The sequence below is a fragment of the Molossus molossus genome, unplaced genomic scaffold (genome assembly GCF_014108415.1).
Source record: "Molossus molossus isolate mMolMol1 unplaced genomic scaffold, mMolMol1.p scaffold_m16_p_10, whole genome shotgun sequence".
NCBI classification, from domain to species: Eukaryota; Metazoa; Chordata; class Mammalia; order Chiroptera; family Molossidae; genus Molossus; species Molossus molossus.
This window is the reverse complement of record NW_023425345.1, coordinates 38,239,389-38,266,493: the sequence shown is the minus strand read 5'-3', so window position 1 is coordinate 38,266,493 and position 27,105 is coordinate 38,239,389. Positions and strand designations below refer to the sequence as shown.

The 27,105-nt window shown below is 36.9% G+C and overlaps 1 non-coding gene across 1 annotated transcript; it reads right to left on the bottom strand.

Annotated features, from left to right (window-relative positions):
- Positions 1–24,462: 24,462 nt before the first annotated feature.
- Positions 24,463–24,569, bottom strand: LOC118624774. Its single transcript, XR_004958445.1, has one exon. It is a non-coding gene; the product is annotated as a U6 spliceosomal RNA (small nuclear RNA).
- Between the last annotated feature and the right edge of the window lie 2,536 nt (positions 24,570–27,105).

Here is a 27,105-nt window from a genome sequence, read left to right as displayed (position 1 = left end):
TGTAATATTAATAACCAGTTAGAGAATACAATGAAAGGAAGTATTACGTTTACAGTAGCAAAATATGAAATTTCTATAAGTTATTATAAAACCATAATTATTGCAAAATGTTGCATTCCATTTCTGAGGATTTATGGATGATGCTTAGAAGCTTCCCAATGGATATTCTAGCAAGGCCTTTTTAATCTTTTACCCATGAAGAATTCTTGTAATAATGTCTAAGTCTCAGAACTCTTGCATAAAAAATTATATTTACAGTTCATGGTACGTTATGATGCTAAACAAGTTGTAGATATAATGAGCTAATTATTGCTGATGATCACTGAGCAAAGAGTGATATTTTTCTCATGATCTGTTTCTTTTGGCCAATTTATTAGCTTACTCTTTCTGTGTGACTTCCTTCTTCCTACAAAGGATATTTCCTTTAATCCAACTCAGTAGTACAGATACCAAAAAACTTTCCATTTTTTTCTTATTTGATGTTTTCCCTATTCAAGTAGGTCTGAAAGTCTTACAACAAACTTTTACTATGTAAGATGATCAGGAGCTATGGTATGTGGTGTATGTAATAGATAGTATATGTACAAGTATTTTTTTTTTTTTGTATTTAAAACAAAGAATAAAATTTTAGCCAAATATTCTTGAACAATAAATAAGCTTTGCTTACTTTTCTCACAATTAAGCTTTGATTTTTATAAATTTAAAAAATCCAGAAGGCAAACATAATAAATTTCTGGTACCTTAAGCCGAAATGGAATTTCAATTTTCTAAAGATAGTTTGGGTAGGTTTAATTTAAATAATCATTATTAATTGATTTTAACATGCCATTTACAACATAAAGATTTACTGACAATCCTGAACAGTAAAACTACTAAAGTCATAAACTGAAGTTATATGAATGAAAATATAGCCAAGACACAATTTTACTCATTGTTTACTCAAAGTAACATGATCAGACTCAGTGCCCTAGCTGTTTCAAAATTATTATCCAAGCATTCTTTATCTTTTTATAGAGCTATTTATTCATAAAGGGGCTGTTCTGACAGTAAACGTGAAAAATAAAATTCACCTCCTTATTTTGAATCTTCTTGATTTTTGCTGCACAAATACTCAATTCTAGATTAAACTTAAGATAAGCACACACACACATTTCATTTTTAACAAAAATGAGATTTCTGTCCTTGTTCTTAATGCTTGTTTAAACCAGAAAAGTCTTGATTATACGTGTTAAGCAACTGAAAAGTTCAGCAGAATGTCCATCGCTCGCCTATAATTTGCTACTCTTCTTACACAGAAATCCAGAACTTCTCTGGGGCAGATTGGTAAATCTCATTTTAAGTGTAACTCACAAAGTTCTTTCTTCTGTCAAAGTCACAGTCTCAAGCTGAGCAGAAAATTCAGAGAGAAAGAATTGAAAACATTCAGTTCTAACCTGCAGTTCTTCTAGCTGGTTTTCAACAACCTCTGACACATGTTGATATCCTTCCTCACTCTAAGCTCCTAACAGCTGTTTAAAGATTTCATTTTGCAACATGATTTTCCGAGATTGAGGGGTATTTTTGTTTTACATCCCCAAACCATGTCATGTGAACTCAAAGCATTGTCTCCAGGCTTTGCAGAGACTTGTTCAGCTGGTTTGTGTGAAGAAAATGTCTGCAAAGTAGGCTAGTTTCTGCATCAAGTCTCCACCTTTCAGTCATACAGGAAAATCGAAACTTTGAATATATATCTGGAAGTGAGATTGCAGGGTCACATGTAGTCCTGTTTTTAATTTTGGGGTAATTTCCGTACTGTTTTCCATAATGGCTGTACCAGTGTAATTTCCCACCAATAGTGCACAAGGACTCCCCTTTCCACATCCTCACCAGCTCTTGTTACCTTTTGACTTTTCATAACAGCCATGCTGGCAGGTATAAAGTGAGATCGCATCGTGGTTTTGATTTGTACTTCTCTGATGATTAGTGATGTTGAGCATCTTTTCATATATCTGTTGGACATTTGTGTGACTTTTTAAATGAAAGATTTCCCTGGTTTGTCTGGAGTCTTCAATAGTCAGTTAAAATAGTCAGCATCTTTTTATGTCTAACAGTTACACTTTTTGTTTTTAAATTTAATTTAAATTTTTTTTTATCCTCACCCGAGGACAGTTTTTCCACATTTATCTTTAGATAGAGCGATACAGAGAGAGGGAGGAAGAGAGAGAAACATCAATGTGAGAGAGACACATTGAGTGGTTGCCACCCACAAGACCCCAACTGGGGACAAACTGCAACCAAGTTACGTGCCCTTAGTGGGAACCAAACCCAGGTTTCTCTGGTCCAAGGGCTGACGCTCTAACCGCTGAGCCAAACCCACCAGGGCTTTAATGGTTATACTTTGTAGAAAAGTTGCTTTTCAATTTTTAAAAATCAACAGTATTAGATGTAATCTACATACAGTAAAATCCTATGATTTTTAATGTAAAATTCTATGTTTTAACAAATGTATACAGCTGTGTAATAACAACTCAACTAATCGCGATCTGCAGAACATCTCTATTACTCTATAAAGTATTCTTATACGCCTTTGTAGTAAATCTTATTTTCTCATTCCAGGTCCCTGGAAATCACTGATCTGTTTTCTTTCAGTATAGATTAACCTTTAAAAAATTTTAAATACATGGAATCATATAGTACGTAGTGTTTTATGCTTGGATTCTTTCACTCAGCATACTGTTCTTGAGACTCATCCATGTTGTATGTAGAATAGCACATTTCTTTTCATTATGGAGCAGTGTTTCATTTTATAAATACACTTTGTTTATCTATTTACTAGTTGATTAATGTTTGGGTTGCTTCGAGTTTTGTCCTACACATTTTCATATACATTTTGTGGACATTTTCTGGGTAATACTTAGGTATACATTTTTGTGTTTTAGTGGAACTGCATCTGAACACTTTAAGTTTCTAAACTGTTTTTCAAAGTGTCTTTATCATTTTGCATATGATAAAGATATATGCAACCTGTGAGTGGGTTTATTTGCTCCAAATCCTTGCCAACACTTGATGTTATTAATCTATTTAATTTTTGACATTTTAAGGGTATAGTGTGATATTTCATTGTGGTTTTAACTTGAGTTTCGCTAAAGGTGATGCTAATTAGTTTCTCATGTGCTTATTTGCTATTCCTATATGTCTTTGGTGAAGTGACTGTTCAAAAATTTTGTTTATTAAAAAATTAGGTTGTCTTTTTATTATTGAATGGGTAAGTGTTCTTTATAGTTTTTGCATACTAGTCCATTTTCAGATAAATGCATTGCAATATTTCTCCCATACTGGACTGCCTCTAAATTTCTGAAACATTATTATTATTTTTTTTTTGTAAAGTTTATTATGTTTTTACATTATCCTTCTTTTTTTTATTAATTAATTTTTATTACAGATGTTTCTCCTTTTTCCCCCACTGATCCACCCCCCCTCCCTGCCCTGTCCCCAGGTTTGTTATCCATGTCCATTGTTCATGCATACATGCATATAAGTTCTGTGGTGAAACATTATTTTTTAATGGTACAAGCTTTAATGTAAATGAAGTACTTATTATCAGTTGTTTCTTTTATGATTTATTTTGTGTGTGTATATGGTTTATTTAAGAAATTATGCCAAGACTTGCCTATTCCAAGTTCACAAAGATTTTCCCCCCTGTGTTTTCTTCTAGAAGTTTTATAGTTCTAGCTCTTATATATAGTTGTGAGATCTAATTCATATACATTCTTACACGTGGTATAAGGTTAAGGTAAAGATTAATTTGATTGTATGTGCATATGCAATTATTTTTAATGGTTTGCTAAAAAGAGTATTCTTTTCTATATTTAAGTTCTTCATACTTTTGTTGAGAATCAATAATATATGTGAGGTTTTATTTCTGAACTCTATGTTTTGTTGCTTGATTTATAACACTATGTCAGAATTTCACTGTGTTACTTATTTTAGTTTTATAATAAATATTGATTTGCTTTATTCTATTGGGCAATTTCTACAAAAAAAGTCTTTTGAAATTTTGACTGGAATTCTGTTAAACCTAAAGACTAATTTAGGGAGAACTGATTTCTTAACACTATTGAATATTCTAATTCATGAATATAGCATGTCTTTGCATTTAATTAGGTCTTTTTAAATTTCCCTCAGCAATGCTTTTTACTCTTCAGTATAAAGTCTCACAATATTTTGTTTATCTTCATTTTGTATTGTGTGATGCTGTTACTAATGGTATTGCCCTTCAATTTCCAAAATATTGATTGTGATTAGATAGAAATAGAATTGATTTATGCATAACAACCTTTTTTATACATTGACTTAAGTAAATTCACTTATTAATTCTAGTAGCTTTCCCACAGATTTTTAACCTTTTGTTTAGAGGTGATCATGTCAACGGTGAATAAAAACAAGAGAAGGAAAGCCAGAAAAGGAAGAAATAAACAGGGCGCATTGCAGAGCAACCAAACTTTTAAAAAAATTAATTTATTTTTGCTACAGATGTTTCTCCTTATTACCCCATTGACAGCCTCCTCCCAATCCCCCACCCCTATCCCATCCCCAGCATTGTTGTCTATGTCCATTGGCAACCAAACTTTTAATAAACCAATGAATATCACTAAAATACTTTGAAGAACTTTCAAGAAATATCACAAAATTAATTGTAAAAGAACAAAGATATAAACACTTTTTTTATAGAAAAGATGATAAATAATGGGAGATGATGAGGAGATTCAACTTTCATATAAGCAGTATTCAAGAAGAAACTAACCAAACTAGAGGAATAGAGAAAGATTTAGATTGTTTGCTATGTACCATTTAAGGTATATCTATTTACTGAGTCTTCTTATGTTGCCTAAATGACCTTATGCAGCAGAAAATCTAGCTTCTCTTTTACATATAGCTTTAATACTAGATTCACTTAGTTCAAATTACTAGTAAGTTTGTTACTAGCTCTGTGACTTTGGAAACATTATTTATCTATCTGGGTCACTTAGTTGTCTATTTGTAAAGTGGAGATAATACTAGTACCTATTATATAGGTTTGTGTTGATGTTTAAGTAAGATGCTTTACATAAAGTGCTTAGTATTGTGCCTGGCACAAAAAAAGGTATTTAATACAGGTTATCTACTACTATTAAATATCATTTTTTTGATTTTTCATGTTTCCATCAGGAATGTTTTTGAAATAGGCAATAAATAACTCTTGCTCAAGTGACTTAAAAAATAAGAGAAAATTGGTTGGATCTTGAAGAGATGAGGGAATGAGTTTACTCAATGTTAAAACAACCTTCTTTCTCTCCCTCTCCTCAAATCTGCTTCTTTGGTGTTGACTCCTATCAAAGGCAAGAGCTCCCCTTGTGGTAGGAAGATGACAGTCAGAAACGTTTTTTCCTTCTTTGTTTCCTTCCCCAACCCCTCCCAAAAAATGTTGTACAGATATAATGGGTTCATTATGAGTTGATCATTTCAGGTCACAGGCCCATTCCTGAACCAGTCACTATGGCTGAAACATTATCCCTAGAGTTGAGGGTGGGGTCATTTTCTTTTAAAGTATTTTGGTTACATGAGAGCAGAGTGGGTACTGTTAATAAGAGAAGGGAAAGTGGATACCAGACAGCCCAAACCAGCAAATATCTATGACACATTTTATCTCATTCACATGTCTTTTCTTAACAGAGATCACATTTCTATATCAAGTAGAGACCTACTCTTTATCTACTTTTTTGGGTAACTCCTCTATTTCTTTTTGGTAAACTGCTCTTTATCTGCCTTATGCTTGTGGTGTGTGTGTGTGTTAGCAGTTTTTATGTATCAGCCCACACTGGTTTCTTCATGATTATTACTCATCTTCAAATGGAAGCCAGCCACTTGGTAAAAAAAATAAATAAATAAATAAAATAATAAATACCGTGGCTAGGAGTGGTGGAGGATAAAGCAACGTCTTTTAAGTCACAAGCTTTGTTGTAATCTGGCCAGAACTGCTTCTCCTCCCTCTTTCACCCTACTTCACCTCCAGAGGTCTCCCTTGGCTAGGACAGCACACCGAATCTCTCTCATTTCCCGTCCCATGTCTTCTTTCCTCGCTCACTGGTCCAGGCACTGGGTCAGCATGATGGATTGGTCTTTCCACTGTGCCTTCCTTGCGCTCTGCGCTGTCGTCCTGTGTCTCTGTAAGGACATCCCTCTTTGCTCATGGACTCCTTGTATCCACCGAGCTCAGCTCAACATGCTGATCAAAGGATTTCTGTCTGTTGGTGAGCTTTGGTGGAAAATAGTTATCCAGGTCTAGATATTAGGATGCAATGGTTGGCTCTCCGTGCTCTCTTCTCTCATCTTAGTCTAGACTTCACTGTATTTGGCAGATCTGCTTCCTAATTTGTGGCTTGTGGTTGTGTCATTTTCCATGTTTCATTGAAGATAGATTATTTTCTCTCTATTTTTTTGTCAGTTGTTTTTGGTGGAGTTTGAGGGAGTGGAGAAGAGTAAAAATTCCATTGCTCTCTCTTCTTTAACCAAAAATCTTCTTCAGAATGATTTTAGTCTATTTGATATTTTCACTTGGATGTGTCCCAGATACAGCAAAATTAACATGTTAAAAAGTGAAAACATATTCCTTCTTTCCTTCTACTGCTATTCTTTTCCTTCTTCAGTTTTTCCTGCTTTAAGAAGAGGCACCATCATGTCCAGTAACTTGATTCTGAAATTCTAGAGTCTTTCTAGACATTTTTCTTTATCTCTCCGAAAATACCTAATGGCAGCCAAATGTTACATATTTTTTATCTCTTTGATGCATGTCCCTTTGATGCATATCTTTTTTAAATGCATGTCCCTTCCCTCAGTCCCTGCGGCCATTGCCTGCATTCTAGACACCATAGATTCTTGTCCATTTTGCCTCAGCAGCCTGTGATCTGGTCTACCTGTCTTCGTTCTTACACTTTTCCTATCCAGATAAGATTATTGAAACCATGAAAAACAAGGATCTGAATGCAAGACTACTCTATCCAGCAAGGCTATCATTCAAAATAGAAGGTCAAATAAAGAGCTTTCCAGACAAAAAAAGGCTAAGGGAATATATTAACACGAAACCAGCATTGCAAGATATGCTAAAGGACTGCTGTAATTAGTAAAAGAAATAGGAAGAAAAATAGAACCATACTAAATAAAAATGGCAATAAATAAGTACATATCAATTATCATCTTAAATGTGAATGGTTTGAATGCTCTGATAAAATGACACAGAGTAGCAAACTGGATAGGGAAGCATGACTCACATATATGTTGTTTTACGAGAGACCCATCTCATGACAAAAGACTCACATAGGTTGAAAGTGAAGGGATGGAAAAAAATCTTTCAAGCAAACGGAAAGAAAAAGAGAGCTGGGGTAGCAATACTCATATCTGATAAAGTAGATTTCAATATGAAGGCCTAACTAGAGACAAAGAAGGCCACTACATAATATTGAAAGGATCTATCCAACGGGAAAATATAACCTTGGTAAACATATATGTACCCAATATAGGAGCACCAACTTATATTAAAAATCTTCTGAAGGACTTCAAAGATTATATAGACAAAAAATTAACAAGGAAACACAGCACTAGATCAAATGGATTTAATAGATATCTACAATTACACCCCAAAACCGAAGAATTCACATTCTTCTCAAGTGCACAAGGGACATTCTCAAAGATAGACCACATGATGTTAGGGCACAAACTAAGTCTCTACAAGTTCAAGAAGATTGAAATCATATCAAGCATCTTCTCAGATCACAATGGCATGCAACTAGAAATCAACTGCAACAAGAGCATGCACAGACATTTGAACACATGGAGGCTAAATTGCATGTTATTGAACAATGAAAGGGTTACCATGGAGATCAAGGAAGAAGTTAAAAACTTCCTGGAAACCAATGAAAATGAACACACAACAAGACAAAATCTATGGGATGCAGCAAAATCAGTTCAGAGAGGGAAGTTCATAGCACTACAAGCCTACCTCAAGAAACAAGAAAAATGTCTAACAGAATATCTAACCTCACAACTTAAAGAACTAGAAAGCAAACAAAAAGAAAACTCCAGAGCAAGTAGAAGAAAGGAAATAGTAAAGATAAAAGCAGAAATAAATGACATGGAGACCAAAAAAACAATTCAAAGGATCAATGAAACAAAGAGCTGGTTCTTTGAAAAGATAAACAAGACTGATGGACCCTTAGCTAGACTCACCAAGAAACAAAGAGAGAGAACCCAAATACACAAAATCAGAAATGAAAGAGGAGAAATAAATAGTAACTGACACCACAGAAATACAAAGGATTGTGAACAAATATTATTAACAATTATATGGCAATAAATTCAACAATCTAAGCAAAATGAACAAATTTATAGAAACATATAGTCTCCCAAAACTGAACCAGGAAGAGAAAGAAAACTTGAACAGACCAAAAACAACAAAAGAAATTGAAGATGTAATCAAGACTCTCCCAGCAAACAAAAGCCCAGGCCCGGACGGCTTCACGGGGCAATTTTACCAAACATTCAAAGAAGAACTAATACCCATTCTCCTCAAACTATTTCAAAAAGTTCAAGAAGGAAGACTTCCAAACTCGTTTTATGAGGCCAGCATAATTTTAATTCCAAAATCAGAAAAAGACACTACAAAGAAAGAAAACTACAGGCCAATATCCCTGATGAACATAGATGCCAAAATCCTGAACAAAATACTAGCAAATCAAATCCAGCAATACATCAAAAAAATTATTCACCACGACCAAGTGGGATTCATCCCAGGGATGCAAGGCTGGTACAATATTCACAAATCAATAAATGTGATACACCACATAAACAAAATGAAGAATAAAAACTACATGATCATATCAATAGATACTGTAAAAGCATTTGACAAAATCCAGCATGCATTTCAGATAAAAACGTGCAGCAATGTGGGAATAGAGGGATCATATCTCAACATAATAAAGACCATATATGAAAGACCTATAGCCAACGTCATACTCAATGAGCAGAAACTAAAAGCATTTTCCTTAAGAACAGAAACAAGATAAGGAGTCCCACTTTCACTACTCTTATTTAACATAGTACTGGAAGTCTTAGCCACAGCAATTAGACAGAAAAAATAAATAAAATGGATTCAAATCGGAAAAGAGGAAGTAAAACTGTCATCCACAGATGACATGATATTATACATAGAAAACCCCAAAGACTCCATCAAAAATTTACTAGACTTAATAAATGAATATAACAAAGTAGCAAGATACAAAATTAACGTCAAGAAAACTACCGCATTCTTATACACCAATGATGAAGTCACAGAAAGAGAAACCAAAAAAATAATCCCATTTACCATTGCAGCAAAAAAAAAATTAAGATACCTATAAATACACTTAACCAAAGAAATAAAGGACTAATTCACAGAAAACTGGAAGAATTAAGATTATTAAAATGTCCATACTAGCTCTGGCCAGTTTGGCTCAGCCGTTAGAGCGTCGGCCTGTGGTCCAGAGAGGCCCGGGTTTGGTTCTCGCTAAGGGCACATACCTTGGTTGCAGTTTGTCCCCAGCCCTGGTTGGGTCGTATGGGTGGCAACCACTCAATGTGTCCCTTTTACATCTATTTTTCTCTCTCTCTTCCTCTCTCTCCCTCCCACTCTGTCTGAACAAAAATGGAAAAAAGTCCTTGGGTGAGGATAAAAAATAAATGTCCATACTACCCAAAGCAATCTATAGATTCAATGCAATCCCCATCAAAATACCAATGACATACTTCACAGAACTAGAACAAATACTTCAAAAGTTCATATGAAACAAAAAAAAAACCAAATAGCCACACCAATTTTGAAAAAGAAGAACAAAGTTGGAGGGATCACATTATCAGATTTCAGGTTATACTACAAAGCCACTGTAATCAAAACAGTCTGATACTGGCACAAGAACAGGCATATAGACCAGTGGGACATTACAGAGAACCCAGAAATGGACCCAAGGCAATATGCTCAATTAATATTTGACAAAGGTGGCAAGAGCATACAATGGAGTAAAGACAGCCTCTTTAATAAATGGTGTTGGGAAAACTGAACAGCTACGTGCAAAAAAATAAAACTAGACCATCAACTTACACCATACACAAAAGTAAACTCAAAATGAATAAAAGGCTTAAATATGACTCATGAATCCATAAAAATCCTAGAAGAAAATGTAGGCAACAACATTTCAGACATCATAAGCAGCAGAATTTTCACTGATACATCACCTAAGGCAACAGAAACAAAGGAGAAAATGAACTCATGGGACTACATCAAACTAAAAAGTTTCTGCACAGCAAAAGAAACAACCACCAAAATGGAAAGACAACCCTATTAATTTCTGAAATATATAGAGTGCTCATACTAATCAACAAAAAGAAGATAATGAACCCAATTAAAAAATGGGCAGAGGAACTAAATAGACACCTTGCCAAACAGGACATACAAATGGCTAAGAGACATATGAAGAAATTCTCAACATCACTAATCATCAGAGAGATGTAAATTAAAACAACAATGAGGTATCACCTCACACTTGTCAGAATGGCTGCCATCAACAAATCATCAAACAACAAGTGTTGGCAAGGGTGTGGAGAAAAAGGGACTCTAGTACACTGCTGGTGGGAATGCAGACTGGTGCAGCCACTGTGGAAAACAATATGGTGTTACTTCAAAAAAATTAAAAATTGAACTTCCATTTGACCCAATGATCCCACTTCTAGGAATATACATACCCTAAGAAGCCTGAAACACCAATCAGAAAGAATATATGTACCCCCATGTCTGTAGCAGCACTATTTACAATAGCTAAGATCTGGAAACAGCCCAAATGTCCATCAGTAGATGAATGGATAAGAAAGCTGTGGTACATATACACAATGGAGTACTATGCAGCTGTAAGAAAGAAAGATCTCTTATCATTTGAGACGACATGGAGGGACCTGGAAAGTATTATCCTAAGCGAAACAAGCCAAACAGAGAAAGACAAGTATCATATGATCTCACTTATTTGTGGAATATAATGAACATAACAGTCTGAGGAATGGGGTAGACCCAGAGATGTGGAAGTAGGGTACAGATTGAAATCTCCAGAAGAGGGGGTGAGGGGCAGAGATAAACCACAGATCTTACATGCATGTGTGCATGAACAATGGACATGGACAACAAAGCTGGGGACGGCAGGGAGGGAGGCAGAGGGGGGAATCAATGGAGGAAAAAGGAGAAACATCTGTAACAAAAATAAATTAATTAATTAAAAAAAAAAAAGAATATTGAAGCCAGTGGGGAACCAGGTCGTTTAACCAATAGCCATGTTAGATGCTCTCCAGCCAGTTCCAATGCCTCCCTCCAAGCACAGACTTAAAGTCAAGATATGTGACTTCAGCCACTCCCCAAGATGCCCCCACTTTGTAATTATTTCTCTCCTTCAGGGTTCACATTGATGTCGTTTGAATCATTTTCCTACTGTGTTAAGTGCTAGATAAGAGGTGGGGGATAAGGGAGGTAGACAGTATATCTTGTCTCTTTGAAATCTAGTCTTAAACAACTGTCAGAGAAATCATCAACCAGTCTCTGGTTCTGGGTTAATCTTTACAATGTGATAAAGGCTACACTTTTGTTTCTGAGAAGAAAGAATGATCTATCAAACTATGTTTTTAAAAATAAAGAACAAACTGTTCTGATTTTCCAATAAAATTGTGTTTAGCAATGATGGCAGAAGGGTGGAGTCCTGGTTAAACTTTTGACGAGTTCAGCCAGCACAGCTGAAGGGAATCATAAAAGGGAAAATACTTTGTCTGCCCTTCAGCAGCTCAGTGAAAAGTATAAGTCGAGGACACCTAGTGGTGCTTTGTAGAAATTCTCTTACATTAACAAATAGCACTGTTACAGCAGGATCTTGTAGGCAGGAATAACTCAGGCATGTTAAGACGACAAAGTGCAAAGCAAATCTTCCGTTGCCTAAATGTATTGCCAGTACAGGCTAACTTCTGTAACAAACACCTGCTAGATTCTTAGTGGATTCATATAATGGTTCATTCTGCACCCTCAAAACAGTGCAGATGCTCAGCTTGTGACCTTCCATATAACGACACAAAAAAGTGACGGGATCACATGGAAAAAAACAAGCAAACATACTTTATGCTTACATAGGAAGATGCAACAATATAAAAATATCACTTCTCAAAAACAAAAAATTAATTAAAATACAGCATTATATGTTGCAATGGACATGGCTATTTAAAATTTCCAAGACTTATCAAACATTGCATTTAAGATCTATGCACTTCACTAAATATAAACTGTACCTCAATTTTTAAAAAATTTTTAAGAAGAACACCTGGTATAAAGTTGGAAAAGGAGAGCAATTACTGGGGGAGGACAAATCCTATATTAAAACTCATAAAATCCTAAGATTAAAAAAAAGTGGTACTATAATTTTAAAAATAAACAATTTTTGAAAAGGAATGGTATGGATATATGAATAGACTGTTGCTACAGAACAGAAAAACCAGAAATATACCAAGTGCATACAGAAATTTAATAAAAGATAAAGTAGCCATCAGAAATTCATTCAACTGTTCAGTACATGTTTTTGGGATAACTGCACATATCTGTATTCTTCTTTGGAGGAAGGAAGAAAAAAAGAGTTAGGCAGAAAGGGGAAAGTTAATTCATGTTTGAGAAAAATACTCTTGGGCATAACATTAATCAGGGTTCCCAGAAAAAAAGGACCAATAGAATGTATACATGTGCATGTGTATTTGTGTATTTACTTACTTATACATGTATGTGTGTAAGAATTTATTCTGCTATTTTTGTAAGAAGCAGATCACAGTGTTCTTGAGGCTGACGAGTCTCAGTTTCTGCAGGGTGAGTTGGCAAGGTGGAGACCTGGGAGAGCTGTTGGTGTAATTCTAGTCTGAAGACTGGTGGGCTCGGGACCCTGGACAAGTTGATGTTTCAGTTCAAATATGAAGTCAGGGAAATGTTGATGTTCCAGTTCAATCAGGCAAGAGGAATTCTCTTTTACTCAGGGGAAGGAAGGTCAATTTTTTTGTTCTATTTGAGCCTTCAACACATTGGACGAGGCCCACCCACATTATGGAGGACAATCTGCATTATTCATAATCCAAAACACTCTCACAGACATATCCAAAATAATGTTAGATCAAATAGCAGAGCATCCCATGACCCAGTTCAGTTGACATATAAAATTAATCATCACAGGTGTCATAGAAATTTGCATTCTTTTATTGCTTATTCTGTTTCAGGAATCTTGAAGTCACAAGGGATCATGATATCTTATTTGAAATGGACCGCAAAAGAGAAACTTACTGAGGAATCCTTCAGCTGTGTTTCTAATATGTACACAAACTTTCTCTTTTCTGACAGTCCCCTACTGCTTAATGAATGTGGGTATGCCTCAAATCTACAACAAAACACTTCTTTAATACGTACAAAGAGAAAAACTCTTACTGTTTTAATACGGTGGAACAGCATCAGCTCATGGTGCCCCTGGTTGTCCACTAAAATAAAATGGTCATTTACTCTTGATTTTTACATATATGATGGGTATCACCATGTCTCTAGCCACTTGAATGCCCCTGTCAAATAGGGGCACACACTTTTCTTCACTGTCCTCTTTTCTTGTTTAACAGATTTGAATTTGATCTGGGCTTTAGGTGATCATTAGTGGTTACATCCATCACTCTGATATTTAACTTGCATGTATTTCTGTGCAGTCACTCAAAGGCATGTGAAAGACTGGAATAGTAAAAATATTGTTGAGTAGCTCTGGCCGGTTTGGCTCAGCAGTTAGAGCGTCGGCCTGCGGTCCAGAGAGATTCAGGTTCGGTTCCCACTAAGGGAACGTACCTCGGTTGCAGTGTGTCCCCGGCCCTGGTTGGGTCATGTGGGTGGCAACCACTTGGTGTGTCCCTTTCACATTGATGTTTCTCTCTCTTTCTCCTTCTTACTCTATCTGAACAAAAAATGGAAAATGTCCTCGGGTGAGGATAAAAAATATATATATATTGTTGAGTAGAACACAGCACTCATGTTTGAATCTTGCGTTGTCTAGAATTATCTCAGTTATCTCATAATCTGAATAGATCCTAATCTGGCAGAACTTGTAGAGAGACCTTTCTGGCTGTCCCAGCCCAGGTCACTTTTAATCACAAGGGCATCTTCCTGCAGAGCACCCAGCCCTGGGGAAAGGCAGCACTAACCGCAGAGAACATCTTTGCGGGATTAAGTTCATTGGCATCAATAGCTCACATGATTTTTAAAACTGTGCATCTGTTTTTCCTTTGGAGCAATTCAAAATCGTATTCTTTGTCATCTCAATTGAATCACACTAAGGGAAATCTTTTGGCTTTGGGGGAAAAAATTAAAAACTGAACTTAAATGTTGAGTTCCGGTGCATTCCATTCTCTGTATGTCATAATGGGGATACTTTATTTGATAAAATTATCAAGAATGAACCTTTTAAGTGATACACGGCCTTGTCATCTTAGGTCTCAGTTACCTTAACTGGGACCTGTGCCTATTACACCAGGAATGTTCTTTGTTCCTTTGTTTTCCCTTCAGTGAAAATCGTGTATATCTGTATGGTCACTGGAAGAATTCACCACTGCCTTAGTTCACTGGCAACTGTTTTCTCTGCCCCACCCCCCACGGAAGAGTGAAGAAAAAATAATCTGAGTCCTTATGAGACTAGTGAAACTGAAGTCCCTCTCGGGCTACCAAGGAAGCAGGTGTGGAAAGAGAAGAGGTCCCTCTGTTCTCCCGACAGGTCCTCAAGCGGACGAGAACAGAACCGGAGCCTGTTCTGCATGGTAATGCACCTTGATGTCTCCAGGGAAGGTCACTAAGCAGGGAAAGCAACACAGGAGAACACTGTTCCGTCCCTGGAACTGGATAGCTCTGCTACACAGGTGTGTTTTTGTTTGACAGGTTCCGGAGTTAAAGGAGGAGGAGAGCCGGCATTCCACATTCCACTCGTCTCCGCGTCGTGTTGTGTCAGAATCACGCGCCTCTGGGACAGAGCAATGTCCAGCACCTCTTCAGTGGTGCAACATATTTCTGGTCATGTCAACAAAAGAATGTCCCACCTAAGAAAAAGCTTTCTAAGAGTTGATTTTAGCCAAACCCAAGACAATTTCCAGGAAGCAAAATCTCAACAGGTTGAGAAAACACTCTGGAGAACGGCAACTTTATCATTTATTTTGTACATTAGAATCAAAGGAGGAGCTATAAGGGGGTTACATGAAATCTACTGTTGGCAGAATAAGGAGGCAGGAGAAAGCAAAATGGGAAATCTCTGTGATGGGATAAAAAGCAAAACAGAGAGCCTTGGCTGGTTTGGCTCAGCGGTTAGAGCATTGGCCCAATGAGTTGTGGGTTCGATTCTGGTCAAGGGCACGTACGGTTCATCCCCGGCCCAAATCGGGTCATCCAGAAGGCAACCAGTTGATGTGTTTCTCTCATATCAATGTTTCTCTCTCTCCCTCTATCTGATGATAAACAAAATATCCTCAGGTGAGGATTAAAAAAAAAATCAAAACAGAGAGACAGGTACTTGTCTTACATCGGTGGGTACAGGATAGTTAACATTTCCAGCACATAGAGGTGGTATGTGGGGAACAAGATCACAATGAGGGGTTCTGCGGACTCCTGCTCTGGTGCCCCACAGTGTGCCTTTGAGGGGTTTGGAAAAGAATATTACTCTGACATTTCAAAAGTTTGTTATTTCAGGTATACAAAAACAATGTACGATTTCAAATATAAAGATTGACCTTTATCAAAGACACTACATGCCTAAGACATGCCTACCCACCAGAGACCCACTTTTAGTTAGGAATCTTTATATTTAGACCACCTAGTGTGATTACATCCGGTCTCTGGTTTGGTTGGGCCTGCGTGGCGGGCCTCACCTGAGCTTCCAGGGTTAGTATGTGGCCCCCTTTCTTGTCCACGGATATGTGAATGAGCACCTGCTTTGGTAGACTGATTCATACCTGATGCAAATTACAATTATTGTATGTATATACATTCATGCTTAAATACACCCATGTAGGTGTTTATGCAAATGAAACAAAAAGTTAACTTCACACAGAGAATTCAGCTCTCCTTTTCCCTGAAGCTTCAGTTTGCCTCCAGCAAAGTGTATTAAAGTTCCCCCTCCCACTAGCTACACTCCCCCTCTCCCTGCCACAAGGTGGGGGACAGATGTTGTGATTGAAGAGAATTTCCCATCTGCACGTTGGGGTGGACTTAGGAGGCTGGTTTTAGAGCATACTTACAGATGTTCTAAAAGCCATGGTGGTGGCTGGAGAGATGGGTTGGTGGTGGCCGGAGAGATGGGTTGGTGGTGGCTGGAGAGATGGGTTGGTGGTGGCCGGAGAGATGGGTTGGTGGTGGCTGGAGAGATGGGTTGGTGGTGGCCGGAGAGATGGGTTGGTGGTGGCTGGAGAGATGGGTTGTGGAAGTGGTCCTTTTGGAGGGCAAAGATATTCTGTCACTCACCTTGTTTAGAATTACCAGCATATAGTAATAATAAAAAGGAGACCAACGTTAATAAGTCTTATGACTGTTTTGAAATGATCTATAGAATATGCACCCAGGCTAGACCACCCAGGCTCTGCACGTTTCTGTTACTAAGCTTTGTGATGTGTACCTCTGGTCCAAGCACGCTGTCACCTCCCAGAGGGGCACCCGTCTACCTACATCTCACTCTCCTCCCAAGGTGATGTCCTGCTATGGATTCCTCAAGGAACATAAGGCGGGACCACTGAAATAGAGGCAGATATTATAGTGGCAGGAATAAAGGCTAAAATGAAAAGAGAATTCAGAGAGCATTATACTAAGTGAAATAAGCCAGTCAGAGAAAGACAAGTACCGTATGATTTCTGTCATATGTGGAATTTAATTAACAAACTAAATAACAGGCAAAACTGAGGCAGGCAGCTCTGGTGGGAGGAGGCGTGGAGTGGAGGGGCTAAGCAAAAACAAAAACAAAGAGAAAGAACTCATGGACACAGACCAAGGTGTGGTGATTGCAGGGGTGGGGGAGTGACGGAGGCGGAAGAGGGTCTGGGCAGACAAATGGTGATGGAAATAAAATAAAAATAAATAAAAAATAATACTCTAAAAAGAAAAGCAACATCTAGAGAATACCAAAGACGGGGGGGAAAAAGAAAGAAAGAAAAAATGAAAGAGGATCCAAGCAGTGATTCCAACCATCCTTCTCTGACTGCTCTGATTTTCAGGTCTCTTAGGACCTTCTGAAAAGGTCCTTTGGATCGTCCATGTATTGCCTGGCTGCTGGAAAGCCAAATGGACCGTGGGCTCTGCCTGTATCTAAGTCTGTACTAAAGTAATATGGGCCAAGGCAGTGAGCGGGGAGTGATGGTTAATTTTATGGCTCAAATTGGCTGGGAAACGGTGCCTAGGTATTTGGTAAAACATTATTCTGATGTCTCTGTGAGGGTGTTTTTGGGTAAAATTAACATTTATTTCATTTCATTTTTTTATTTTTTTTTTTCAGAATGATAACCTTTTAATGGATTTTAAGCAGAAATGATTCTATTCAAAGCAACTATCAAAAGCAGAAGAAGTATTATAAACAACCATTTCAGGACAGTTTTTAGAAGGATCCAGGGTTGAGTTATAATTCAAAGATGTGATGCAATGTATTGAGTTGTTTTATTTTTACCCCCAGGTGTGCAACACAACCATAGACCGGAAACACGCAGACACCTTCCTAGAGAAGTGTGTTGCTGAGTCCATTGTGAACGGCTTCTTTAATTCTCTTTTCTCAGTCAACAGTGCCAGTCTCCAGGTAACTTAAACAGACCAGTGGTTTTTGGCCTTGAACCACAGCATCGGCTTTTCCTGAGTCTCCAGCCTGCTGGTCTACCCTGCAAAGTTTGGACTTGCCAGCCTCCTTAATTGTGTGAGACACTTTCTTAAAACAAAATCTCCCTATGGACACATGTATCCTCTTGGTTCAGTTTCTTTGGAGAACTCTGACTGATATACCAGGGTATGAAACCACAACCAAATTTAGGAGAAAGCAGCAGCTGGTAATAAAATGTGTGCCCCTTTCTGGAGGATCTTCTATGTACATACAGTTCAGGGATATAGCTGGAGTGATGGAGACGATGGGAAGTAGATGGTCAAGAATTCAGAATCCCAGTTCTGAGTATCTCTCTACAGACGACTTTACTAACCATTACATGTGCTTATAGCTATCTTTGGGGAAATAATACACTTCAAAATAATGATTTTTTTTGTTATAAATAACAGAGTCTCAAACTTTTAGTCTAAGATTATGCTTCCTAAGGATTTTAATTAGTAGGTTTTTTTGCCCATTCAATAATAATAATAGCCAAAGGAATAATTTATGTGAATTGCAGTTACCTAGAAAAAATGTGGAACCACCAAAAACTAGAGAAATAACAAGTGTCCCGTGCAATGTGTTGTGTTATTCTGAAACAGTTTTGCAGAGATCTGTATGAGGAAAACCATAAAACTCTGATGAAAGACATAAGAGGACAACCACACAAATGGAGAGATATTTCATGTTCATGATTAGGATGACAATATTGTCAAGATGTCCATTCTTTCCGACCTGAAACATAGATGCAGTGCAATCTCAATCAGAAGCTCAGCAAGGTATTTTGTGGATATGGACAAACTGATTCCAAAGAGTTTATGGAGAGGCAAAAACAAACTGGCCAGTTCAACACTGGAGAAGAACAAAGTTGGAAGACTGATACTCCCCAACTTTAAGACTTCCAATGAAGCTGCAGTAATCAAGACAGTATGGCATAGGTGAGAGAATAGACAAGCAGATCAACGAAACACAGTAGGGAGCCTGGAAGCAGACCCACATAGATGTAGCCGACAGACTTGTAACAAAGGAGCAAAGGCCATGCCATGGAGCTGAGACAGTCTTTTCAACAAATGGTGCTGGGACAACTGGACAAACCTATTTCACGTGTGAAATACAAACCTATTCCAGACAAACAAAAGCTGAGGGAGTTCATCACCACTAAATCTGCCGTACAAGAAATGCTAAAGGGAGATCTTCACGTTGAAATGAAAGGATGCTAAGCAACAACAATGAAACATCTGAAAGTATGAAACTCACTGATAAAGGTAAATATACAATCAAATTCATAATGCTTTGATATTTTAATGGTGGCTCATAAATCATTTTTATCCCTAGTATACAAGTTAGAAGACAAACATTTTAAAATGACTATAATTGTTAAATGGAAACTATAAAAAGATGTCATGTGACATCAATAGCATCAAGTGTGTGGGGGGGTAAGACTGTAGAAGTTTTTTAATTTCATTTTTTAATGAAATTGAAGTAAAGTTTCTATCAGCTTAAAATAGGCTTATAACTATAAGGTGCTTTATGTCAACTTAATGATGATTAGAAAAAAGAAACCTCTAGTAGATACACAAAAGGTATAAGAAAGGAATCACACTACAAAATCAACAAATAACATTATATATTAACTTAAAACATACATGCATCTTTATATACAGTTATTTTTCCTTTTGTGGATCTAAAGATCTTTCCTTTGAGTATGGGTGCACTGTTTGAAGTTCAATGTCATTTCCCTTCCATCCATCACACCAATTATGTTTTTAATTAATTAATTAATTTTTGTTACAGATGTTTCTCCTTTTCCCCCCACTGATTCCCCACTCCCCCTCCCTCCCCACCCTGTCCCCAGCTTTGTTGTCCATAACCTTTGTTCAGGCATACAGGCATATAAGTTCTGTGGTTTATGGTTTATATCTCCCCCACCACCCCCTCTTCTGGGGATTGTCAGTCTGTACCCCACTTCCACATTGTAAAGATTAACCCAGAACCAGAGACTGGTTGATGATTTCTCTGAGAGTTGTTTAAGAATAGATTTCAAAGAGACAAGATATACTGTCTACCTCCCTTATCCCCCACCTCTTATCTAGCACTTAACACAGTAGGAAAATGATTCAAATGACATCAATGTGAACCCTGAAGGAGAGAAATAATTACAAAGTGGGGGCATCTTGAGGAGTGGCTGAAGTCACATATCTTGACTTTAAGTCTGTGCTTGGAGGGAGGCATTGGATCTTGCTGGAGAGCATCTAACATGGCTATTGGTTAAACGACCTGGTTCCCCACTGGCTTCAATATTCTTCTTTTTTTTTTTTAAATTAATTTATTTTTGTTACAGATGTTTCTCCTTTTTCCTCCATTGATTTCCCCCCTCTGCTTCCCTCCCTGCCCTGTCCCCAGCTTTGTTGTCCATGTCCATTGTTCATGCACACATGCATGTAAGATCTGTGGTTTATCTCTGCCCCTCACCCCCTCTTCTGGAGATTTCAATCTATACCCTACTTCCACATCTCTGGGTCTACCCCATTCCTCAGACTGTTATGTTCATTATATTCCACAAATAAGTGAGATCATATGATACTTGTCTTTCTCTGTTTGGCTTGTTTCGCTTAGGATAATACTTTCCAGGTCCCTCCATGTCGTCTCAAATGATAAGAGATCTTTCTTTCTTACAGCTGCATAGTACTCCATTGTGTATATGTACCACAGCTTTCTTATCCATTCATCTACTGATGGACATTTGGGCTGTTTCCAGATCTTAGCTACTGTAAATAGTGCTGCTACAAACATGGGGGTACATATATTGTTTCTGATTGGTGTTTCAGGCGTCTTAGGGTATGTATATTCCTAGAAGTGGGATCATTGGGTCAAATGGAAGTTCAATTTTTAATTTTTTTGAGGTAACACCATATTGTTTTCCACAGTGGCTGCACCAGTCTGCATTCCCACCAGCAGTGTACAAGAGTCCCCTTTTCTCCACACCCTTGCCAACACTTGTTGTTTGATGATTTGTTGATGGCGGCCATTCTGACATGTGTGAGGTGATACCTCATTGTTGTTTTAATTTGCATCTCTCTGATGATTAGTGATGTTGAGAATTTCTTCATATGTCTCTTAGCCATTTGTATGTCCTGTTTGGCGAGGTGTCTATTTAGTTCCTCTGCCCATTTTTTAATTGGGTTCATTGTCTTCTTTTTGTTGATTAGTATGAGCACTCTATATATTTCAGAAATTAACTTCTTATCTGATAAAACATTGGCAATTATGCTCTCCCATACAGTGGGTTGCCCTTCCATTTTGGTGGTTGTTTCTTTTGCTGTGCAGAAGCTTTTTAGTTTGATCTTGTCCCACGTGTTCATTTTCTCCTCTGTTTCTGTTGCTTTATGTGATGTATCTGAAAATTCTGCTGCATATGTTGTCTGAAATGTTGTTGCCTACATTTTCTTCTAGGATTTTTATGGATTCATGAGTCACATTTAAGTCTTTTATCCATTTTGAGTTTATTCTTGTGTATGGTGTAAGTTGATGGTCTAGTTTCATTTTTTTTATGTAGCTGTTCAATTTTCCCAACACCATTTATTAAAGAGACTGTCTTTACTCCACTGTATGTTCTTGCCACCTTTGTCAAATATTAATTGAGCATATTGCCTTGGGTCCATTTCTGGGTTCTCTGTTCTGTTCCATTGGTCTATATGCCTGTTTTTGTGCCAGTATCAAACTGTTTTGATTGATTATAGTGGCTTTGTAGTATAACCTGAAATCTGGTAATGTGATCCCTCCAACTTTGTTCTTCTTTTTCAAGATTGCTGTGGCTATTCAAGGTCTTTTTTGGTTCCAAATGAACTTTTGAAGTATTTGTTCTAGTTCTGTGAAGTATGTCATTGGTATTTTGATGGGAATTGCATTGAATCTATAGATTGCTTTGGGTAGTATGGACATTTTAATGATGTTGATTATTCCAATCCATGAACAAGGAATGTGCTTCCACTTTTTTATATCTTCCTCTATTTCTTTTCTCAATGACCTGTAATTTTTTGTGAATAGGTCCTTTATTTCTTTGGTTACGTTTATCCCTAGGTATCTTAGTTTTTTTGCTGCGATGGTAAATGGGATTGTTTTTTTAGTTTTTCTTTCTGTGAGTTCATCATTGGTGTATAAGAATACCATCGATTTCTTGATGTTAATTTTGTATCCTGCTAGTTTGCCAAATTATTTATTAAGTCTAGTAAATTTTTGATGGATTCTTTGGGGTTTTTGCTTATAGTATCATGTCATCTGCAAATAATGACAGTTTCACTTCCTTCTTTCCCATTTGGATCCCTTTTATTTTTTTCCTCCTGTCTGATTTCTGTGCCTACGACTTTAAGTACTATGTTAAATAAGAGTGGTGAAAGTGGTTGTGTTTGCCTTGTTCCTGTTCTTAAGGGAAATGCTTTTAATTTTTGCCCATTGAGTATGATGTTGGCTGTATGTCTTTCATTTATGGCCTTTGTTTTGTTGAGATATGATCCCTCTGTTCCCAGATTGCTGATCGTTTTTATCAGAAATAGGTGCTGGATTTTGTCGAATGCTTTTACAGCATCTATTGATATGAGTATATGATTTTTATCTTTCATTTTGTCTATGAGTTGTGTAACATTTATTGATTTGAAAATATTGTACCACCCTTGCATCCCTGGGATGAATCCCACTTGGTCATGGTGAATAATTTTTTTGATGCATTGCTGGATTTGATTTGCTAGTATTTTGTTCAGGATTTTGGCATCTATGTTCATCAGGGTTATTGGCCTGTAGTTTTCTTTCTTTGTAGTGTCTTTTTCTGGTTTTGGAATTAAAATTATGCTGGCCTCATAAAACGAGTTTGGAAGCCTTCCTTCTTGAATTTTTTGAAATAGTTTGAGGAGAATGGGTATTAGTTCTTCTTTGAATGTTTGGTAAAATTCCCCCATGAAGCCGTCCGGGCCTGGGCTTTTGTTTGCTGGGAGAGTCTTGATACATCTTCAATTTTTTTTGTTGTTATTGGTCTGTTCAAGTTTTCTTTCTCTTCCTGGTTCAGTTTTGGGAGACTATATGTTTCTATAAATTTGTTCATTTTGCTTAGATTGTTGAATTTATTGCCATATAATTGTTAATAATATTTGTTCACAATCCTTTGTATTTCTGTGGTGTCAGTTACTATTTATTTCTCCTCTTTCATTTCTGATTTTGTGTATTTGGGTTCTCTCTCTTTGTTTCTTGGTGAGTCTAGCTAAGGGTCCATCAATCTTGTTTATCTTTTCAAAGAACCAGCTCTTTGTTTCATTGATCCTTTGAATTGTTTTTTTGGTCTCCATGTCATTTATTTCTGCTTTTATCTTTACTATTTCCTTTCTTCTACTTGCTCTGGAGTTTTCTTTTTGTTTGCTTTCTAGTTCTTTAAGTTGTGAGGTTAGATATTCTGTTAGACATTTTTCTTGTTTCTTGAGGTAGGCTTGTAGTGCTATGAACTTCCCTCTCAGAACTGCTTTCGCTGCATCCCATAGATTTTGTGTTGTTTTATGTTCATTTTTATTGGTTTCCAGGAAGTTTTTTTGTTTTTTTGTTTTTTATCCTCATTCGAGGACATTTTTCCATTTTTTGTACAGACAGAGTGGGAGGGAGAGAGAGGAAGAGAGAGAAAGGGAAACATCGACGTGAAAGGGACACATCGAGTGGCTGCCACCCACACGACCAACCAGGGCCGGGGACAAACTGCAACCGAGGTACGCGCCCTTAGCGGGAACCGAACCCGGGTCTCTCTGGACCGCAGGCGGACGCTCTAACCGCTGAGCCAAACCGGCCAGGGCGGTTTCCAGGAAGTTTTTAACTTCTTCCTTGATCTCCATGTTAACCCATTCATTGTTCAATAACATGCAATTTAGCCTCCATGTGTTCAAATGTCTGTGCATGTTCTTGTTGTAGTTGATTTCTAGTTGCATGCCATTGTGATCTGAGAAGATGCTTGATATGATTTCAATCTTCTTGAACTTGTAGAGACTTAGTGTGTGCCCTAACATCATGTGGTCTATCTTTGAGAATGTCCCTTGTGCACTTGAGAAGAATGTGAATTCTGCAGTTTTGGGGTGTAATTGTAGATATCTATTAAATCCATTTGATCTAGTGCTTCATTTAGAGTCTGTGTTTCCTTGTTAATTTTTTGTCTAGAAGATCTATCCAGTGATGTCAGCGGGGTGTTGACGTCCTCTGCTATGATTATATTGCTGCTGGTTTCTCCTTTGAAGTCCTCCAGAAGATTTTTAATATATGTTGGTGCTCCTATAGTGGGTACACATATGTTTACCAAGGTTATATCTTCCTGTTGGTAGATCTTTTCAATATTATGTAGTGGCCTTCTTTGTCACTAGTTATGGTCTTCATTTTGAAATCTACTTTATCAGATATGAGTATTGGTACCCCAGCTTTTTTTTTTCTTTTTGTTTGCTTGAAAGATTTTTCCCCATCCCTTCACTTTCAACCTATGTGAGTCAAGAATATGGAACACTTCACAAATTTACATGTCATCCTTGTGCAGGGGCCACGGTAGTCTTCTCTGTATCGTTCCAATTTTAGTATATGTGCTGCCGAAGTGAGCACCCAATAATGTTTCACGTGCAGTGTCCAGGATCTGTTTCTTTACTGTGAAACAAAAACATTTAAAAGGAAAAATATTCTAAAGAACGGAATCCTTGATTTTTATTACCTTCCCCCCCCCCCCCAATATGTTTACATTTGTATGCCTCTGCCTAATTGATGATGACTTTTATTGTCATTTCCATTCATGGAGTCTTTCCAAAATTCTACTCAACTTTCATAGAAACAGCAACCTTAGTTTCTCACTCATGGTTCATAGGCTTTTGTAGTGTATAATTAAATTGTGAAATAGTAATAATAAACTGAACTGGCATAAAGAAGTTTGGAAGCAAACACAACTCTGTCTTGCGAGCGCTGCAGTGGGCAGACCTACTAGGTCAGCATTTGAGGGGACTCGGTTCTTAGTCAACATGTGTTTCACTGGGAATGGTGAGCTCTGATTTATCTGGCGAACTGGTTAAGGGGAAGTCTGAGACTGAGTTTCTATTACATCATGTTAGAAAAATTATTTTTATGTGAAGAATATAGAGGCTTTTTGAAACAGAATTGTGTGTCTCTGATTTTAAAGTTTATGAATGTTTTATAGGTTTAAAATATTTTGTTAATGAGGATCAGAAAGCTATAGAGCTAACAGGATTTGATGGGTAATGCACAGCACTTTGCAGAAGCCAATATAACTGTGTCATTCCTGTCTTCTGAGAAGATTGCTTCGAGTTATATTAGAAAGAAGATTTCTTTCAGCAGCTTTATTTTCATAGATTTTTTTTTTTCCAGAAAATGGGAGAATAAAAGTTTCCCTGGGGTAATTTATGTATAAGAAGACCTAGAACACACAAGCAACCCTGAGAATAGATCATCTGAGTAAGTTACTCTTTCAGATACATGAGCATTGATTATTATCAATGTCAGAAAATAGTTTCTCTCAGAATGCTTGTCTGTGTGAGTTCTCTGCAGCTACTGTATACACTTCAGCCCTCCCAACATACATACATGGTAGGCACTTGGATCTCTACTTTGCATTCAAAGAATTGAGGCTCAGAAAAATAAGGTCTGTTATCAAAGATCAAGCAGCTAGCGAGTGTCCAATGCCAAGCCCGAGTTTTTTCCTTCCTACACAACCTGCTTCCTTCATGGCTCGAAGTGTCTATGTATGCAGGTCAGGAAGATAGAAATACGCTGCAACTAACTAGGCATTGCCCTTTAAGTTTTGAGTGAACGTTCTCTTCACAGAGAACTACACAGTATGATTTATGCAAGTATTCAGATCTAGGAATAATTCCAACAATGATAATCATCCTCTCAAAAATGATTTCTCACATTCTTGTGTTAATTTAGAGGACAAAGCTTCTAAATAGAAATCCCTATTGAAATAACTATAATAATGACTTAAGTTAATTCCCTAGTTATTATGTTAAGACCAGATTATTCAGTTGTTATTCATTTATAAAACTATTAACTATCACTAGTATTGCTTATTCTGTTTATGAAATGACATAAAGGCACTAATGGCTGGAAACAAGTGTTGATTGGACAATCTCCAGAAATTATTTTAAGACTGCAGTTAAGCATAATGTTTTTCTCTTTATTAAAGAAATAAAACAAAGTGGCTGGTAGCTTCACAGGGAATGTATGGAATTTAATTTGATTTCAGTAAGGAGAAAGAAAAGAAAATAAGCCTTCAAATAATCGTTTCCCATCAGTGTATTTGCTATTTTTAAAATGTAACACAAACCTGGCATATGTAAATTAGAAGATCATGGCTCCCAATAATTCTGAGTTTCATATGAAAAGTAACAGAATGAGGAACAATACAGACTGTTAGTTTGTAATCAAGTTGCCAGGTCAGAGAATAGAAAACAATAAATAGCAGTTTCCTTGACTGTTCTGCAGAAGCCCAGTGTACGTCAACACACTCTTGGGTGATCACTCAAATAAGAATTAGTGATGCCTACTCTCCAAACCTGCCTTTCCTCTAAACCTTTGCTTATGGCGTTTTCCCCACCCAGACTTTCTTCCTTATCCTGGCTTCATTAGTTGAATCCTTCACTGGCAACTTATTATCAGCATCTTCCCTGAAACCCTTATTTAGAAGTTCTTTCTATTCCTGAAATTCTAGGGAATATATAATCTTTTAAAATCACATGATCCATATGAAGCACTGATTGCATATTTGGTTATTTACATACACATCATAATTCCTCTGTTTGTAAACTCTTGAAGGGGAGGAAATATGACTTTATATTTCACTTTATTTCTGATATAACTTGCAAAAAGATATTCAAAGAGGAGATGTTAATATATACCTTATGAATAAATGACTATGTATTGAATGCTATTTGCTACTAATATTTTTCCAAATTGTCACTGATATCTGAAATTTAATCATTAGTGATACATTTCACTGACTTAAGCACTATAGATTTTTTCATGAAGGTCCATAGTCCCACATTAGTAGTCATTTGTCACTTATTACTAATGTAACTATATAGGATCTGGGACATTATGTATATATATTCTCTATATATGCACAAATATAAAC